Here is a 20575-nt window from a genome sequence, read left to right on the forward strand (position 1 = left end):
TGTTTTGTCTTGGTTTGATTAGTTTTTCATTTGCCTATTATGATTTTATTCCTAAACTCTTTTTTAGAAAAACATTTATTTTTTAGCTTTAGGTGGACACAATATCTTTATTTTCACGTGGTGCTGAGGTTTGAACCTTGTGCCTGATACATGCTAGGTGAGCACACTATCTCTGAGCCACAACCCCAGCGCCCCCAAACTCTTTTTCTAAAAAAATATTTTGTCTAGTTGCCAATGGATATTCATTTATTTATTTGTGGTGCTGAGGTGTTGAGGATCAAACTCAGGACCTCACACATGCCAGGCAAGCGCTCTCCACTGAGCCACAACTCCTGTCCCCTTCTTTGACCCTAAAACCTCCCTCACTTCAACCAAATATACCAGACAAGCATCAGTTCAATTTTTATTCCACTAACAGGGAGTCCTGTTCTTCTGGTCCAAGCAAAACCTGTATCTGGAGAGGATTAATAATCACTGAGACCACAACATTAAGCACCTGGCAGGGCATCTAGTACATATTAAGTCCTCAAAGATTTTGAATGCCTTGCTGGCAGTTCTGCTACACCATGGGCCTAGTCTGCAAACGTGCTCTCTTGGTGGGATGAGTTCTGTGCTCTGGAGGCTCACTGTGGGGATGCCACCCACAGCATAAACAGAGCCAGTCTGGCTCAGTCCCTGGAGAACAAAATCATACGAGTATTTGTGCTCACCAGGCAATCACACTGGGCACAAGGGCATGTACAATATAATAGCTGAGATGCAAAACCATCTATTAAGGCTTTGGCATTGGATTTCCTATCCGTTAGTTATGACAAATTAAACCACGTGTCCATTAAATCAGGGACATGTAAAAGGCATACTCTGAGGGAAGGAGGAATAAGCCCTGCGCTGACAACATGAGAGGACTGCAGTTAGAGCTGGGCTCCTGGGAGAGGGCAGGTGGCATGATGTCCTTTGTTGAAAAGTGAACCCCAGCATACCCAGGACAGAGGGTAGAAAGGGATCCTGCCAGTGCAGCTGGCGGGCTTCCTTACTGCACAGGACAGCTGGAGAAGGAGGGGAGCCAACCAGGACAGCGAGCAGATGGGAGCCGAGGGGCAGGCATGAGAGGCAGTGGAGGTGCGAGGGCACAGGCTCTGGAGCGAAGGAGAAGGAGACTACACAGTTCTCCTCAAGGGCACAACGGCTTCTGTGATCAGGAGCAACGGCTCTCTCCCCGCTCTCGAAGGGCCCACAACGTGAGAACGAGGCATGGAGAGGCGAGTGTTTCCTAAAGGTGAGGCCTCACTCCCGGGTGGCTAAGACCAGGACCCCACCTGCTGTCTCTGGAGTCCCCACCTAGACTCACAGCCCATGGCATACAGCCTTGGGCACAAGCTTAGAAGCCATCAAAAAATGTGAACAGAGGAAGAAAGGAGGCAATCAACTCCTTTTCACCACTGCCCAACATCTGCTCCAAGGACAGAAGACACATGACAAAAACTCCATGCCAAGAGTTTACACCAGGTCACGGGAAACATTCTCACAGTTCTGTACTCCTTTTCTAAATCTGTGGGTGGTTTAAACCCAGTTTCTTCAGACTCAGCAGGAAGCAGAAGTCCACTGTCCTGTGTGAATGGAGGTCACTGCTAAGTCTATGCTAATGGGGAAAGGGGGAGGCAGGCATACTGAACTGACCCTCAATCGATAGCCATCATAGCTCTGGACAGTGGAAAGCAAATGAATATGCAGAAGTTCAGCACAAAGGCAACATCATAATTTGCTTTCTCCTGTGCCTTTCACCTTGAAGGCTTCGGAATACACGCTGGAAACCACCATCTCTTTAGGAAAATGGGAACCGGTAGGTTATGTGACCACAAGAACCTAGAAGGAAAGCCCAGTGTGTAGGTTTCCAGAATTCTACACCAACTCCCTGACTCTGCTTGCCTTTTCAGCAAGGGCCAGGGTTCTCAAATGCTCCCTGCCATTCCTGGATTCCTTTACTTGGAAGATCTTATCTATGAGAGAAGGCAGAGGCAGGAGAAAACCAGTTCCTAGGAAAAGTATCTGCGGTGGGCACCAGGAAAGCAGAGAGGTCTCGGTTGGTTCTTCCTCCAACTGGTGACTTAGATAATGCCCAGCAAACTCGATTCAAAGATTGCATTAGGCAAGAGTGAATTTTAAGGAGACTGCTTTTCATTCACATGCCTGACATAAAGGAGATGTAAATTTCTTTGTTATAGGTGACATTCTGTGTTGGCTAAAAAGAGGAGGAGAGAAAGTCAGCTGCACCTTTAGCTGAGGAAAACAATGTCGAAATTTTAGAAGCAAAAATCAAAACACTTCATTTTAAAATAGACACAGACTCTGAAACACAAATCCACCACTAGTGACTTGTCAGAAATACGGAAAGCTTGGAAAGTCAAATTCAAAGTCTGGAGACAAAAATGGCACCTTCTTCTTGCTGGGGGTGCAGGCTGACCAGGGAGGTGGCCTTGGCAGCACTTCCCAGAACTGCCCCCCGGGGCGGTGCGCGTCTGCACAGAGCCCGCAGCACGCAGCGCCCGCTGCGAGAGCAGGGCTGAGGACAGGTAGGAACAGCGTGCTCCCCTCCCACACTGCCACCATATGTCACACTCCGTTCCGTGGCAGAATCAAATTACTTTAATTTTTACCTTTGGAATATAGGCAAACAAGCAGTAACACAGCAGTGGTGACTAGTTTACACTTGAGCAGACGCGGCGCGGAAAGACATTAATTTAGTGCCAAATTGAGCAGTGAGTCACAATTTGCACATATCTGTCAACCTGTTAACAGGGTAATAACTTGGAAAGATTGCTGTTCCTATTTACATTACAGGAGCCTTTCGAAAATGGAGAGCTGCTTGGTTCTCCTTCTTGAAGCACTCAGCTCATAAGCTGGTTTGACAGTCCAAGAACCAGGATAGAAACACAAACTTCTAGAAATCACAGGTTTGGATCAAGGTGTGATTCATAACTTCAGTATTTTCAGTCAAAAAATTAAGTCTAAAGCAACCAGAGTCCTGTTTCCCTGCCCTGCTCTCTAAGTATGGTCAAAAGGTTTCTAACTCAATCTTTGCCAGGACAGACAGACCTACTCTACTGAAGTTTCCAATGGTTTCCTGGGACTGAGCTTCAGTCTCTGCTGTATCAGAAACAACCACACCATTCTCAGACCCTAATGTTGATTTCTGTACCCCTGTAAGTCTTGTTCTCGTCTGATTTTCTTCAAGAAGCTCAGCTTGTTCCAGAAAGGGCCTTAATCAGAGAATTAAAGAACAGGACCTAGAGGTCCCTTTGCCCAAAGTCCACTCCGATCTAGGCCTTCAGCAGTGCCTCCAAGAGGTGGTCTGTGTAGGTGCACCATAACACCACCCCTAAGGCCTCGTCCTGCTGGATGGCCAGGTTATTTGGAAGCCACTCGCCACTGTCGTCTCCCAGTTCTCTCATTTCTACTTGCAGGGAATACACTTAAATATTTCCTGAGGGGGGGGGAGTATGTTTGGCAAATACACAAAAGACTCTTGGGTTTTCCAATTTCTTTCATCAGTGGCTTTATTTATTTATTTATTAGATTGATTTATTTTTTTTAATACGACAGCAGAATGCATTACAATTCTTACTACACATATAGAGCACAATTTTTCATAGCTTTGTATATGATATGAAACCTCCTTGGGTCCCAAATCCCATGGAGAAGGTACTGAAAACGAACATGCATCTGCAGGAAGTCTGTACTCCAACTCCCTGCCACTCACAGATCCCAGTGTCCATGTGTGGATCTCATGTTAAGTGCCCTTGCCCAATCTTTCCAGAACCCAGGTCTCTGGTGTTTTCTTCTTGTTGCTTTCTGAATGGTTTTTGTTTTATTTTGTCCCCTGCTACCTCCCCTAGTGAGGATATTTTCATGCTAGCAGGGTGGGGGTGGGGGTGCAGGTGCCTGTGCACGCATGCATCCATCTATCCATCTATCTATCTCTCCATCCATCCACTCACCTATCTATCTATCCATCCATCCATCCACCCACCCATCCATCTGTTTATCTTGCTTGCAGCCTAGAAGTGACCACAACTGAACTGGGACAGGGTATAGTAAATCTAACAGTCCTGGTAATCTTAAAATCATGTTTCCATGATGGAGCCCTTAGGTTAGTTTTATTTATCTTGAATTAGCAAATAAAACTTATATATATTTATCCTATATAATGTGTCCTGAAATACATGTACACTGTGGAATGGCTATAACAAGTGAATTCACACATGAATTACCTCACATACTTACCATTTTGTGTGCATGGTGAGATTAATTAAGATCTATTCTCTCAGCAATTTTTAAGAATACAATACATTGTTATTAACTACGGTCACTATGTTGTACAAGTGATTTCCTGAACTTGCTTCCTCCTAGCTGAAATTCTGTATCCTCTGGACCACATCTTCCCAACCCAATGCCCTAGCAAGCCCCTGCTAACTGCCATTCTACTCTGCTTCTATGAATTTGACTTAAAGATTCTGCATGTAAGAGAGATCATGTGATAGGTGTCTTTCTGTGCCTGGCTTATTTAATTTAAAATAATATCCTCTAGGTTTATTTGTGTTGTTGCAAATGACAGAATTTCCTTCTTTTAAAGGCTGAATATTATTCAAATGTGTACACCTCACATTTTCTTGATCCACTAATCTGCCAATGAACACTTAGGCTGACTCCATATCTGACTACTTTTACTAATGCTACGATGAACATGGGAATGCAGATGTCTCTTAACATGCTGACTTCATTTCCTGTGAACACACACCCAATAGTGGGACTGCTAAATCATACAGAGTTCTAATTTTAATTTTTGGAGGAACCTCCATACAGTTTCCATAATGGCTGTACTAATTTACATTTCCATCATCAACGTGCAAGCATCCCCTTTTCCCCACTTCTCATCAACATTTATCTTTCATATTTGTTTATTTTGAACAACTGCCTCTCACTGTTAATCCCTCCAGCAAGGTCAAAGTACATGTGAAGTCATGTGAGCATGGGAAACCACCCTGCGCTGCCCTTGCTTCACGAGCTCCTTGCTGGGCCAAGGAAAGAGGTCCCTGATTTCTGCACCTCTGTGGAGGCACAGCTCAGTGGGAACTAGAGTCTCCAGTCCTCAGACGGCCAAGGACACCCTTTCCTTCCATCTGGCTGCTGCGACCTTCCAGATCCCTGGAAGGTTCTCTGCACAGCTGCTCCCACCTCTATGCCTAGGTCACTCTTCCTTAGGCTGCAAGTCTTTGGGTTCAGCTTAAACGATACTTCCTCAGGAGTGCCAGAACTCCCTTATTTCCCCACCTCGGAATGGTGCTGTTATAGTCTCTGTCGCCCCTGAGTGTTTATTCAATATCTAGCTTCTGAATCCCAGGGCTCCCTGGGATGGAATGGCTGCCCTCTTCCACGTGGGATCCCTGCCACAGGGCCTGGCACCTAGCAAACAGGCCCTAAGTACTTGCTGAAGAAGTAGGCAGCATGTTCAAATACAGCCATGAGATCCAAGTTAGGCTACTACGAAACAGCTACAATGCAAAGTTCTCATTAGCCCATGAAGATTTGAGGTGTGGGTGAGTTCATTATATCAGCCGTCAAAAGTCACTAACAGCAGCGGCCGAGAGCGCCTCACAACAAACCTCAAAGAAAGCAGCATAGACCCTTTGAAGTCCTGGGCTCGAGGAGCAGCCACCAAACCCGGCATCTGTTGTGGTAAAAGCTCGATGCCTCTTACAAGCAGGAGCCTTCTAAAGAAGTGCACTGTACTGGCATGCCAGTGTAAAATTTTGCTTTTAATTAACTAATTAATTCTGCAAAATATTAATACAAAGCCGTGTGCTACCAAATTGGGATTACAATACCAAATGACAGCACAGAATGTGGAAGACATTCCCAAAGATATCAGTTTTGCAAAACATTCATTTTCTACTATACACATTAAGATACACTGCAAACTATTTGTTATTAAAGACTTAAAATAATTTGTTGGACAGATGGCTTAGTTCTCTGAAGTCTGACCCCTCCTCAGAAAGAAAAAAAAAAAAATCTGGCCCCCAGCCAGCAATCTCATGTTGGTGTGATGCTTAGCAGCTCCAGCCGGATTTAAATAGCATTTACCCCACACAGTGTGTAAGATACATGCTGTTCATTTTCTCCACCCATACAAAAAAATCTAAGCATTAGGAATGCATATATTAATTAATAAAGCACCTTTTTTGGGGGAAAGGGTAATGGCCAGTAGCTATCATGAAGGGAATTATTTGCATCATCTAAAAATGATTTAAGATTTTCCCCGGCACCTGTCCACAACCATGAGATGGAGAGGCCTCTGACAGTGGGTGGAAACAGATGGGGGCTGTTCAATTACTACACGAGAAGGAAACTGACTGGAAGTACAACCACCAAGCTCATGGTGCTGAAGAAAGGAACTGGAAACGTAGGTCAAACTCATTTATATCAAGGATTTGTAAAATGCCTGCATCATGGCTGTGAAGGATCTCTGGTTATTCTCTCAAAGAAAATGAAAAGTACTTTCTAAACTGCACGTCAGGGTGCACTGCAGACAGAAATAGGATCCCTTCCTTGTTCAGGATTCTACCCTGTCTCCACCCTGCTGCGCCCTACTTGCTGGCGGACTGCTCCTTTCCACAGAGACTCAAGAGTCTCAGAATCTCTTTGTGGAGACTCCACACCTGAGCAGGCAGGGCTGGCAACATGAGGCAGAGTGGCATCCTGAAAGTGAAACAGCGGGCAGGCATGAGGAGGAGTACAGGAGGTGAGCCCAGCTCTTACCTTCGTCGCTCATAAACTTGTCCATGTGTTACCTGAACGCAATCAGCAGAACCACCCAGGCAAGCAAACAAAGCATCCCTTTATTTGCAAAAGGTGACCAAATCCACAAAGACCAGCACACACCAGCTGCCCGCCCTCGCCACAGGCAGCCCAGTGAGCTCACAGGGCTCACGAAGTAGGCCATGGTGCAAAACCCAGCATAAAAACAGCCGTCTTCTCACACACCATTTGGCGTGATGTAGAGAGGTACAGAACTGAGTTCGTACGGTACTCCTATGTCTCCAGTAGCAAACATTTCCCAGAGGCCCACCACTCTCAACCAACAGCACATGCCCGAAATGCTCTGGGCAGGAAGATGGAGAGCTGTGGAGGCTGAGCCCAGAACAGCCAGGCTTCCCGTGCCAGGCACGTCCACATCCCTTTACTTCATGCACTCTCTCACCACCTCTGGGAAGTAAGCAGGGCAGGTGTAAAGCTCCTTTTATAAATATAAACAACAGAAAAAAGGAGGTTCAGTGACTCACCCACGGTGACACACGGCTAAGTGGTGGAGCTGATGGGAGCCCATGGCCTGGACTCCCCATCCAGGGCCTTTTCACACACCACCAGGTTTTATTAGGTCTGCGAGGATTCCAAGCAAAAGTAGATTTCCTTTTGTCATCACCCAGGCTTCTTGTGAAATAACTAGGACAAATTTTAGTAGCAAAGTAAAAAGATGAAATCAACTGATGGTTTTCCTTTTCCAGTCATTCAGTAACTACCCATTCAGTGCCTAACGGAGCCCAGGAACTCAGGGGGTTCTGCCTCCAGGGTGCTTGCAGTTCGTTTGCTTACAAGTCAAATCTCCTCAGGTTCTCCTGCTGGCTTTTTGATTTTGTGACTCGGTGTATAAGTTGGCAGGCACAGGAAGGAGTGAAGTAGTAAAGTAGTGACCATTTGCTTTGCATTTTATTTTTGTATTAATCACTAAAATGCACAGTTTTTCTAAATTTCTGTTTTCTTGCATTACAAATTTATCCACAGCTTGTGCATTCCAGCTTTCCCTAAAACATTTAAGCAACATGTTAAGTTGGGGAAGATATCATTTCACTCCCCTCTCTGCAAGTCCTCACAAGCCTGAGAAACAGAGAGAACTCCTAACAACAAATACCCACCTTTCCTAAAACATGAATTAACAATAGTTATTAAATCAGTTGTCACTGTCAGATCTGTTGAAAGGACACCCAGAACCCACACAGGCTCAGAGGGGTGCTGAACTGAGATGCAACTGTCCCCCCATGAGAAGGTGACCCCAGGATCTTTCCTTTCCTCCCCAGGTGCAGCTGAAGACTGGTCACTTGTGCAGACTGGCTTGCTCACAGTTGGCTCTTTCTGGCAATGTTCTGAGGTGGTGGTGACAGTGTGACACATAAGTACAGAATAAGATTTCACTTCCTTGGGATTTTTTTTAACGTCCTTGAAGATGCACGCAGTAGATTTCACAAAGATAACGATCAATTCCTGAACACATAATTTGTTCTAGTCATAACAATACATTAAGCAAATGCATACCGGTAGTCAGAAATGGTCAACACATTTCAGGAAACCGCAAAATCCCTCTTGGGACAAATACACAGTTTGTATGACAGCAATTTCATTTTGTTTTCACTCAACAGACAATCAACTCCTTGAGGGGAGAGTCTGAGGTCCCATCTCCAGCCCTGTGGCAATTTTAAATAAAATATGCACTTAACACACATTAGGTGAACTGCAGTGATTAAATAAGCAGATTTAATCAAGGCAAAATAAAGTTCAGAGTAAAGAGAATCTTGTTCTGTCATTGCTTCTTCTATAGCAGGTACAAATTCAAAACCAGAAACTGTCATCTGAGGGAGTGTACAGTCACAGGTAGATTGCTCCCTGCCCTGCCTCCTGACAACAGGAATGCAAGTGGTTGGGTGGTGACGCAGAATGGCAATGACCACGTGGAGAGCTGCCCAGACAAAACCATGCAGAATTACAGTGTTGGATTCAGTACCTTGTGTTTCTTTAGGAAGAACCTTTAGTGGGGGACAATTTCTAGACTGAGGAGACTGCATGTTGGGATGAGAAATGTGGTGAACTGGAAAATTCACTGAGGGTAACAGTGATGAGAGTAGTCTTGATTGGTAATGAGGGGAAACTTCACATACCTTTTGCTTACTTGATTGAACAATATTCACTTAACAAAATTTTCCTGGAATATCTTAACTATGGAGTATTTCCTGTCATTCTCAAAGAATAATGGGACCATAATGAGAGGACCTGCCTCCTGGGGAGCAGCAGCACCTCAGGCTGCTTTTCTGCCTCCTTCCTCACTTCCCGGTTCTTCTCTTATTTTTATTTCGGCAGTGCTGGGCCCTCGCCTTTCTTCTTAAATTGTCCTGCCACCTCCTCGAAACAGGAACAAAACATTCCCTCCCAGACCACTGCCAAGAGCTAGTGTGCTATTCCTGCTAAGTTCACTGTCAAATTCACATTCTCCCTGGACTAACAGTTTTCAAAATGTAACACACATACTCACAAAGAGGTGCATGAGCTGACTTAGGTGACATTCAGATGAACATCATTTTAATATATGTACATAGAAAAATATACAACTAGCAAACAAAACCTGTGATTCCATAAATATCGCTGCTCAGCTATGCCCCCAGGAAGGCTTAGTTTTAAAAGTGGGTTTATTTGGAAAAACAAAATATGCAAATGGTAGAAGAGTTGATCAAAAGTTATGACAAAAATCCTACAGGTGGCTTGTGAATGACTGGGTTTAGAAACAGCTTTTTAAAGTAAGGCAGGTAATTAAATAGCTTAGCTTCAGAGAGGTTTTGCCTATTTTCCCTCCATTCCAAACGAATTTTTACATTCATACCTTGGTGGTGGTGAGGGGGTCCTCATGGCTACATGTAGAGGTATTGAAGGAGAAAGGGACATACATCCCAGGGGCAGCATCCAGGTTGGCAGCACTGCACAGCAAAGGCCTCTGGGGACCCTGCAGCATGAGGCTCCTAAGAGAATGTGACTGTGGCACTATCAGCAGCACACATGGTCCAGCTCTGCACTTCTTTTACCACTTTCAAAGGAGATAAAATGGTGCCAGTTCCTCTCAATGGAGCCCAATCTAGGATTCCATGTGAAACAGGAGGACAGCGCACCTGAGCCAGCTGAGAGGGTGCCCTCTGCAAGCAGCACACCACATGCCAGACTTGACAGTCACAGCTCCCTGGCTCAGGCACCCTGTGGCAGCCCTTCGCATCCTCGCACAGATCACACCATACTGTCCATCAGAGGAGAAACAGGGTCCACCACCTGGAACCTCTACTGACCTATGCTCACCGGCCCTCTTCCTATGTCTTCCCATGGTGTCCTACTCCAAGGAAACCCCTCTGCCCAGGCAAAGGGAAAAATTCAGGTGAACAAAGCCCAACATTTATAAGCAAAGAAGGTCATAAGACTGAGTTTTTTAAAAAGTGGAAGGGTGAATTCATGCAGAAGATGGAGGGATCTTAGAGGTGTATGCTCCCCAAATGGTTAGTAACACCCTCAGCAACTGAGAGGACAAGTAGACAGGACACCAGTGAGAGCACCGAGGGCTGAATATTTCTTTATTTCTTGGTTCTGGTTCAGGGATAGAACCCAAGAGTGCTCCATACCTCTCAGACACATCCCCAGCCCTTTTTATTTTTGAGACAGGGTCTTGGTAAGTTGCTTATAGCCTTGCTAAGTAGCTGGGGCTGGCCTGGAACTTGTGACCTCTTGCCTCAGCCTCCAGAATTGCCGGGATTACAGGTGTACACACCCTATTCGGCAGCTTGAACACTTTGACCTATACTGCAGGTATATTCTGTATCCCAAACAGAATACACAACCTTTTCAAGTACACATGGAACGTTCACCACTATGAACCATCAGCTGGATCTTAAAACAGGTCTCAAAATCACACAGGACACATTCATTGACCACAACTAAAATTTAAAATCAATAACAAAATTATATCAGAAATTCCCCCTTCCTAGATATTTGGAGATTAAACAACATAACTCATAACTATATAACTCACAGGTTAAAAAGAAATCACAAAGAAAACTAGCATATTCCCTGAACTGAATGATAGTAAAAGTACATCAAATTTTGGGGACATGGGTAAAGCCACGCTTAGAGGGAAATTCATAGTTTTTCCATTTTTCTTGTCTCCACACTTTTTAAATGGTTGCATTAGAGTGGTACACATGCTGGGATTTATTGTTAACATATTCGTACCTACACCACAATATATCGACATTATTTGGCCAATATCACTTCCTAGTATCTCCTCTTTCCCTCTCCTCCTCCCTCCCCTTGGTCCCTTTCCTCTACTCTAACTCCATTAAATATTCATGAGATTCTCCCATCATTCTTTTCCCTTTTCCTCTCTAGCTTCCACCTGTCAGAGTAAACTTTTGACCCCTAACCTTCTGAGACTGGCTTATTTCGCTTAATATAATATTCTCAAGTTCTATCCAGCTTCCTGCAAATGACCTAATTTCATTTTTCTTTACAGCTGAATAAAACTCGATTGTGCGTATATACTACATTTTCTTTATCCATTCATTTGTTGATGGACAACTAAGCTGGTTGCCATAGTCTGCTAGAAACATGGGTATGCACATATCACTAAAGTATACTGACTTTAATTCTTTGGGTAAATATCAAGGGGTGGCATAGGTGGGTCATGTGGTGGTTGCATGCCTAGTCTTTGGATGAGCCTCCATACTGATTTCCATAGTGATTGTACTAATTTAAAATCCCAGCAATTTATACTCCAGTGTAAAACTGTTCCTTTTCCTCCACTTCCTCTCAGCATTTATCACTGTTTGTATTCTTGATGGCAGCCATTCTGACTGGAGCGAGATAGAATCTCAGTGTAGTTTTGACTTGCATTTTCCAAATTGCTAATGTTTCTGACTATTTTTTCATATATTTGTTGCCCATTTGTATTTCTTCCTTTGGGAAGTATCTATTTAGTTCATCTGCCCATATATTGATTGAGCTATTTGTTTTTTGTAGTTCTTTATACATTCTAGATATTAATTCTCTGTGAGAAGAATAGCTAGCAAAGATTTCCCCCCCCCCTGCCATTCTGTAGATTGGAAATTTATAGTTTTAAAAGGCTTATATAGAAAAGAAGATCTTAATGACCAAATATCTAAGCTTCCATTTTAGAGTTAGAAATAGAAATTAAATACAAAGGATGTATAAGAAAATAATTATGTAAATCAATGAAATAGAAAATGGATAAAAAGAGAAAAATCATTGAAACCAAATATAGGTTATTGAAATGGAATCAATGAAATTGAGAAATCACTAGCTAGACTGATCAAAGAGGAAAAAACAGACACAATTTACCAATATCAGGAACAAACAAGGGGACACTGTCCTGATTTTAGACACATTAAAAGGATAAGAGATTATGAAAAACTTTATGCCAATAAATTTGACAACTTTAGATGAAATGCATGTCTTAGTTGTAGATATAAATTCAACTGATATAAGAATAAATAAAAATCTAAATAGTCTATGTCTATTTTTTTAAGGGAATTTGTTATCAAAAACCTTCCCATAAATAAAATTCCAGGCCCACATAGATTTATCAGCGATTCATTATGTCAAATGTTTAGGAAGAAATAACAGTGATCTTACGGGAATTTGGAAAAGAGAGGAAGACAAAACACTTCTCAGCTCATCTAACAGGGCAAGCACATGCGAACATTGAAACCAGACAAAGACATTACAAATAAAATCCTCATGAACAAAAATACAAAATTCCTTGTGAAATATCAGCAAATGGAATACAGTCATATAAGAAAGATCATGAAAATTTGATTAACATTAAAAAATGAACATGGAGCTGAGCATGGTGGTGGATGCCTGTGATCCCAGTGGTTCAGGAGGCTGAGGCAGGAGAATCACAAGTTCAAAGCCAGCCTTGGCAACCTAGCAAGACCCTGTCTCAAAATAAAAAATAAAAACGAACTAGGATGTGGCTTCTTGGTTAAGAGTTCAATCCTGCCTGGGTTCAATCCCTGGTACAAAAAAAAAAAAAAAAAACCCCAAAAAGAACATCAGGGCTGGAGCTAGCTAGAGCTCGGTAGTAGCTAGTGGCACACTCACCTACCAAGTGTGAAGGCCTGGGGCTGATGACTAGGACTGCAAATAAACAAACCGAAACTATCTGTGTTATATATACACAATGGATAATATTCAAACGTAAAAAGGAAGGCACTCCTGACACAAGCTATGATATGGATCAATCATGAAGATGTCAAGTCAAGTGAAATAATTTGCTAGACACTAAAAGGTAAATGCTATGTGACTTAAGCACTTACATGAGGTATTCGGAGCACAAGCTCATAGAGAGGCAAGTGGGAGGGTGATGCCAGGGACTGGCAGGGAAGGGGAACGGGAAGTTATACATCAGTGGGCACAGGGCTCGCACTTTGCAAAACAGAGCTATGGGGACCATGGTGGTGATGGCTGCCCAATGCCACCGTGCCAAACACCACTGCACTGTGCACTGAAAACTCCTTGAGCACCTCAACAGACCCAAAAAATCCTTTGACAAAATTCAACACCCAGCTCATGATTAAAACGAACTGACTTTCAGTAGACCAGGACCAGAGGGAACAAAAGATCAGAAGAGACACTTCACCAAGGAGGCGATGCCAGACCAGAGGCCAGAGGCCAGGAGGCAATGGGTGCCAATAGCCAAAGGCACTCAACAAAGGCAGCACTGAAACAGATGGCAACATCGGGCACGGGGTAAGGATGCGGAGCAAGGGCATCACGGGCGCTGCTGGTGGGAGTGCAAAACCGTAGTCACTTTGGAAAGTGCCGGGAAGTTTCTTACAGAGGCAAACACATACAAGCACCAAGACTCAGCAGTTCCACTCCTAGGTGTTGGTCTCCACGCAAACATCTGTACAGAAGTGCACACAGCAATTTTATCCCTGGTACCCTCAGTCCAAAAACAGCCCAGAATGAAGGGTGCACAGATGAACCACCCGCAGAGTGTGTCAACAGTGGAATACCAGCACATGCCAAGAAAGGGTGAATGGTACAGGAACAATGAGGGGGAACTCTCAAAGACCTGCCTGAGCAAAGCAGCCAGGCACAGCACATGCTGTCACACATATCCCACTCCTGGGAGACACCTCTAATGGAGAGTGACAGGCAGAGCAGACTAGCACCTGCTGGGAGGATACAGGTGGCTGGGGAGGTAGGTAAAATTTCTGGGGTGATGAAATGTTCTCTTGTCTTGTTTGGGATGATGTTAATCAGATGCATACGTTTGTCAAAACCACACTGAAACATGTACATTCATAAGAATAAAAGAGCTGGGTGTGGTAGTGCACACCTGTAACCCCAGCGGCTCAGAAGCCTGAGGTAGGAGGATCACAAGTTCAAAGCCAGCCTCAGCAACTTAGGAGATCCTGTCTTAAAATAAAAAATAAAAAGGACTGGGGATGTTGCTCAGTGGTTAAGTACCCCTGGGTTCAATTCCCAGAATGAAAATCAATCAATCAATCAATCAATCAATCAACAAACAAAACACATAAAATGGGTGCATGTTATGTAAATTAGACCTCAAAAAAGTTAATATTTTAAAAATGCTTGGAACATGGTTTGAATTTCTACATTTGTCTACAGTTTCAGTGGGACAAGAGCCAAATTAAGTGCTTTGTAAAAACAAGTGTTGGTGAGGTATGGCAAGAGCAGGACCTCTCAGGGGCTTGAAGAGATGAGAACTCAGTTTGCTCTGCTCTCCAGGCTGCATCAGTGTGGGGGACCATCGGCTCCACTCAGCCCAGGGTGTGACAGATGATGGCAGCAGCTGCCTAAGAGCAGCGTGCCTGGAGAACCACAGCCCTGCAAGGCTCAGGCACAACGCCTGGCTTCCTCATCATTTCTGTCTCCCACCTGAGGCTGTTGACATGTGGATGTGTTCGTAGATGGCCTGAGAGGAGAGGGGGACGCCACAGGCTGAGCACTTCCCACAGTAGAATGTCCACAGGACAGCTTCGTACTGAGAAATACTTTGGGCCTTTGTATTTGCCCATGTGCACCACAAATAGTTTCACATGCATTTGAACACAGATATTTTAGATATATTTAGACCTGAGTGTTACTACTGAAGCAAGATATTTCCCTCAAAACAATATCTGAATTAAAGTCTTTCTACACTGGCCAGGTGTAGGGGTGCATGCCCGTAATTCCAGCAACTCAGAAAGCTGAGGCAGGAGGATCACAAGTTTGAGGCCAGCTTGGGTAACAGCCCATATTTCAGAATAAGAAAAAAAATAGGGCTGTGAGTACAGCTTGTTGGTAAAACAACTCTGGTTTCAATCCCCAGTACCTGAAAAAAAAAAAAAAATCCTTTTGATGTCGAAAGGAAACAATTAACAAATCAGGAAGACAGCACTGTACGTCAGGAGATCAGGTATCCAGCTGGTGGGCTCCAAGCCCCAGCTCTACTCTGAAGGGCGAGTTGCCAGGCTTCAACTCTCATCTTGAAATATCTGAAGGTGATCTTGAAGCCTAAACAAGATAATGCATGTAAGGAAACTCAACAATTTCCTAATACCACCCCCAAATCCCAGTACACACAGCAACCAGGTATGTGATGACAGAAGTCTGTGCATCAAATCACCCAGAATTCAGCTCACAGGGTCCCTTTGTCACTCTTTTCTCTCTCACCTCACCTTAACCCAAAGCAGTGTGTTTTGCAGACAAATTCCTGGTATGGCTACAGAAAGATGAAGGTTCTATCCTGGCTCTCTGTGCATAGTGCTGAAGGGTGAGCATCTACCCTTCCTGGCCTTGGCTTCCTCATCTTTGAACTAGATGATTGCTAGGGTTCTTCTGGCTCTAGACAACCAATACCCATTTCCTAAGTAACTACTATATGCACAAAGAAGCAATTATACAGTTCCAAGGATTGTTCATCTCTGAATGGTGATACGGTAATCATTCTGGAAAATTCAGTTAATCACAGCACCCAATTCCTTGCCCACTAGGAATAACTGGAATCTACTATCCTTTATGGACTTTAGTAAAACCTTTCAGTATTTTTAATAGTAGAACGATGCCAAGTACAGTTCTGGCATAAAATACTCTGCCTTTGCCACCATCTAGGGACATTTCTGAAGAAACTTGTAACTAGAAAAAACTAGTGCAACTAAACCTGAGGACAAAAGACAAACACGTTAATAAGAACCCCAGGAAACAGAAACTTTGCAATCAAGACCAATTACAGGAAGGACTCTGCCCACTGGAGTTCACAAATGAACACTTACTATAGCTGAGTAGGTTGCCCTAATGTGGCTGAGTGGGATGTTCAGAGGGCATGTGTAATTAAAGAGCACACACCCAACATGTCTTTCATTGGAAGATCTTAGAATAGAACAGATAAATATGATTATTTACCTTAAATGTCAACGGCTTTAGAAATAGAAGCTAGGAGTAGAAGCATCTAGGTCCTTAGCTTAAATTTCAGACACCCACTCTTATAGTAGAAGGCCTGCTGCAGTTAACAGATGCATTCTTGTCAATTCAGTGTTCCATCAATTACTCCAAGAACCACCAAAGCACTAGACCTATGGAGGCTGTACCCTGAGCCCTGGCCTGGGGAGTACACATGACAGAGCAGACTACTTGAGAGCTGGGACATAGTTCCCAATGGTGGGAGCAAAGTCACTCTTGCTCAGCTCCCACACTGGTCTTGACTAGGACTGCAGTCAATCACACCGAGAATGGTCAGGGATGGTGTTCAGTCCACTGCTTGCCACTGTGTTCACACGGCAGGTTATGGTGAAGTGAGAGGTAATTGTTACATTTTGATAAAAACAGGTACAGCAGCAATGTGACTAATAATAAGGTGACAGCAAGTGGGAGAGCAGCTCAAACAGTAATCCTCTTGGGAAACCAGGGACACAAAGCCTCACAAAGCCAGGAGAGGCTGCCTACAACCAAGATGGGAGAAAACACAACAATGGAAGGTGCTGAGCCAAGTGGGTCCATTATTCTTGGCAGATGAGAAGAGTAAGAGAGTGACAGCAGGGAACACTGAGGTTAAATGTTAGGCAAAACTTCACTACCCAAGAGGCTGCCAGGGAAGGCAAGGAAGTGGACCTGCGCAGGCGCTCAGGCTTACAACAGAATCCTTCCTGCCACAATTCAGGAAGAGGGGACACTGCGGTAGAGGTCTTTTTTCACCTAAATGAGCACAGAAGCATGGATGTTAAACTCCGGTTCATGAACACGCTTAGCCCTCTGAGTGGAGAGGTTTTGTCCAGGGGCAGAACTCTAGACATTGAAACCCATCCTGCCCCGCTAAAGCGGCCTGCAGGAGCTGGCTGCAGCAGGCCAGCCTCAACACTGTGCCATTTGTTTCAGAGAAAAGAAAGGCAGGCTGGCCAGGCGGTGGCTCCCAGCAATGCACACTGCGATCACCCAACGGCGTTCCTTCCCTGCCTGGAACGCTCTCTGATGCTTTCCTGCCTTAATTCAAAGGTTTCTTTCTTTGTTGAGTTCAAAACATTACAGCATATTGCTTGTTGTTAAACCATATAACTTGATTAGCATGACTCAAACTTTTCATCATTTTCAGGAAAGTTCTAAAGGGCCTGCCGACAGCTCTGGGAAACAGGGCCTTCTCCAGATTTCCACCACCCCCTTGCTGTGAGGCCTAAGGAAGGCAGCAGGGTACAGGACAGAACTTTTGCTTCCACTAACTAGCTCCAGAGTCTCTCTGGTGCTGGGGAAGCTCTGCTTTTTTCCAATCCCTCCATCCTCAAGACACCAGACCTGTTGGTGACCATGGGGACCCTGACCATGCTCAGGCTGATAGATGACAACAGAAGCTGTGCTGCCTCCAGTGCTGCTCTGTCCCTGGGGTGAGAGCACTTTCGAGGATCACACTGGGAAACACATTCCAAGTACCGACAGAAAGAATTACAGTAATAGTTCCCAAAGGATCAGCCAGTTCCCGAGACGGAAGGCAAATAGAGGCTAGTATCTAGCCCAAATTCTTTCCTTTATGGAGAGTCTGACTCTAACTGTGAAGCCTGCTGGTGGGAATGAGAATCAGAGCCTCTCAATCTTTTTTTCTCCAATACAGTCCAAGATACAGACCTTTAAATTGTAGCTTCCAATAAGCATTATAAACCAACAAATTCTCCAAAAGACAGCTTTAAGAGTTTCTTACAGGGGCTGGAACTGTGGCTCAGAGGTAGAGTGCTTGCCCTGGCACGTGGAAGACACTGCGTTCGATCCTCAGCACCACATAAAAATAAAAAACAAACAAACAAAAGGGTATTGTGTCCATCTACAACTAAAAAAAAGAAAAAGAAAAAAAGAGTTTCTTACAGTCATGAGTAAAAAAGTTTCCGTTGTATCTTTTTGTTTGTTTCAATTTTAATATGAGTGTTTTATGTTCTTATTCACTTTGCTTTTCCAACAATAAATTCTGGTCATAATTAAATGTCCCTAAAATTATGCCACAGGGTTTTAAGAATGCAATCTATTTTCAAGCACATGCTCTGGACAGAGAATAGGTTGGTGTTTCAGGTGTACGTGTAGATACGTGCAAATCAATCTAGGTGGTGGGGCTAGACCAGGCTCAACTAAGATCTGCCTTTGTATTTTCTGGAATACACTTAAAATAAAATAATAATCCTGTTAAATGACTTTTTGTGAAGTCTCTCTGAATTCTTTCCTTCAGTGAAGAGGAAAAGCCAGATGAAGTTCATAGTAAGATATTTCATTTTATCTGGATTTCAAGTAACCAGCTAATGATTTTCATTCTGCAGATGTGGGTGACATTTTAGCATTGATTCAAACACACTTGATTCATCTATGTTGGCGTGTAAGAAAATTTCCAATCCAAAATAAAAACTTCAAAAAGCCAAACATATATTTCTGAAACCTGTGCTGCAATGACCAGTAAAATATTGAAGCATAATGTTCAACTAAACCATTTCCAAGCCATACATCATTTTCTGTTTGGGTCCTACCCAACTGTTTCAAAGTTCATTTTTACAGTGCTCAGGGATAATAGCAACCGTATCATTCATGGGAACCATGGCCAGTCAATTTCTACAGAGAGTAAATGGAATTTTTCCAAATAGATTAAGTTTTAGTGTAGAGAACAAAGACCCCCTGAGGTTAGTATTTCTGAAACAAAACGGCCAGAAATTAAGTTCAGATAATTTCAAGGGACATTTTTCAAGTGTGACTGGCTCAAAATGGGAGGCCTACTGTCTTAAAGACGAAATTGTTTAAAGCCCCCAGAAGCAGCAAGCAAAAAAGAAGATGGGAACAATCAAGATTCCTGCATCAAGGGTGAAGGATTTATGAGTGCAATGGCTGTCAGGAGCGGGACAGCGTCCCCACTGCCTCCCTGCGGCCGCCCTGCTGAAGAAAGCAAGGCTCCTCATTAGCAAAAGGGTGCAGGGATCTCCTGCCTGGCTCTATGAATGCCTCCACTTAATTTCACCCTCCCCAGCGAGGGTCTTCTTGAAACAAAGAGAGTTGCCTTTATTCCCAACAAGAAAACAATTAAAATCCTTTGTTGATGTTAGAACATCAACTCACCCTGTGCCTCGTAGCTTTCACTTCCGTCGCCTCTCCTGTTATGTAAGCATGGGCTCTAGCTGTGCTTAGTATGTGTGCCACATGTTTCCAAATGCGTTGCCCTGACAACTCGGAGAAAATGGGCTGTGCGAGAGGGTCTCTAGAAGTCTGGGAAACTGACAACAGAGCTGGGCCCGCTCTCATATGCCTGGTTCTTGACTCTATTCCAGCTTTTCGTGGGGTCAACAAATGGCTAGCAACTGAGTGAGGGCACCTGCATATGATATGGCTCACCCAGCCAGCCATGCACTCCTGAGCTCTGGTGGGGACCGGGGAGGAGCAGTGTGGAAGCTGCAAGGGTCCGACACATGGTTCTGGAGGACTCGGCCAAGCAATGAAACACCCAAGCCTCAATTTCCTCATCTATAAAATGAAGACTACAGCTGCACCTCGCCCAGAATCCGACGCAGTGCTGAGGGCCGAGAATTGCGCCTGCCAGGAACAACTCTGCTTGCTGGGATCTGAAGACAGGGGTGGAGGCCGGGGCTCAGCTGTGCCTGTGTTAATTAATCCCCTCAGGGCCAAGAGGTCAGTGAGACTTCATCCACAGGGCAAATCACTGAGACCACATACCCGACAGGACCACAAATACAAAAACACGTCTTTCAATGACACAAGAACAAGAGGAAGAAAACACGGGTGGGTAGTTGAGTATCATGATATTGATACCTAATCCCTACCAACCTCTCTAATATAAACCTTCAAGCAAGGACGTACAACTCCAATAAGATGGTAGAATGTTTAGAAAGTGGAAAGCGTAATGTTTAAGCACAAGGGATCCAAATGCTCTGCTTTGATGGAGTCCTTCTCGATACAAGGACATACTACCCATATTTCAAGCTTCCCCAGGGCACTATGCTAATGCATGTTCAATGCTACATCTAAAACCTACTACCCTTCCAGCCACTCCATACCCAGTTCTTGCTGGAAACCCTTATTTACATGCCTATACCTTTCAATAAAGGTTTTTTAAAGGAAGAAGTATACAACTTATACATATCATGCATGCATTATGACTTTGCTTTATCTGGATCTATAGTATTTGTAGATATTTTTACTTAAGCCAAAAAGGTTTGGG

At 44.0% G+C, this 20575-nt stretch overlaps 1 protein-coding gene across 1 annotated transcript in view; it reads right to left on the bottom strand.

The window, feature by feature from the left end:
* The window catches only part of Med27 (mediator complex subunit 27), a 188326-nt gene that overhangs the window by 63353 nt on the left and 104398 nt on the right, over window positions 1–20575 (bottom strand). The gene's annotated exons all lie outside the window — the stretch shown is intronic.

Source organism: Urocitellus parryii, chromosome 4, assembly GCF_045843805.1.
Source record: "Urocitellus parryii isolate mUroPar1 chromosome 4, mUroPar1.hap1, whole genome shotgun sequence".
NCBI classification, from domain to species: Eukaryota; Metazoa; Chordata; class Mammalia; order Rodentia; family Sciuridae; genus Urocitellus; species Urocitellus parryii.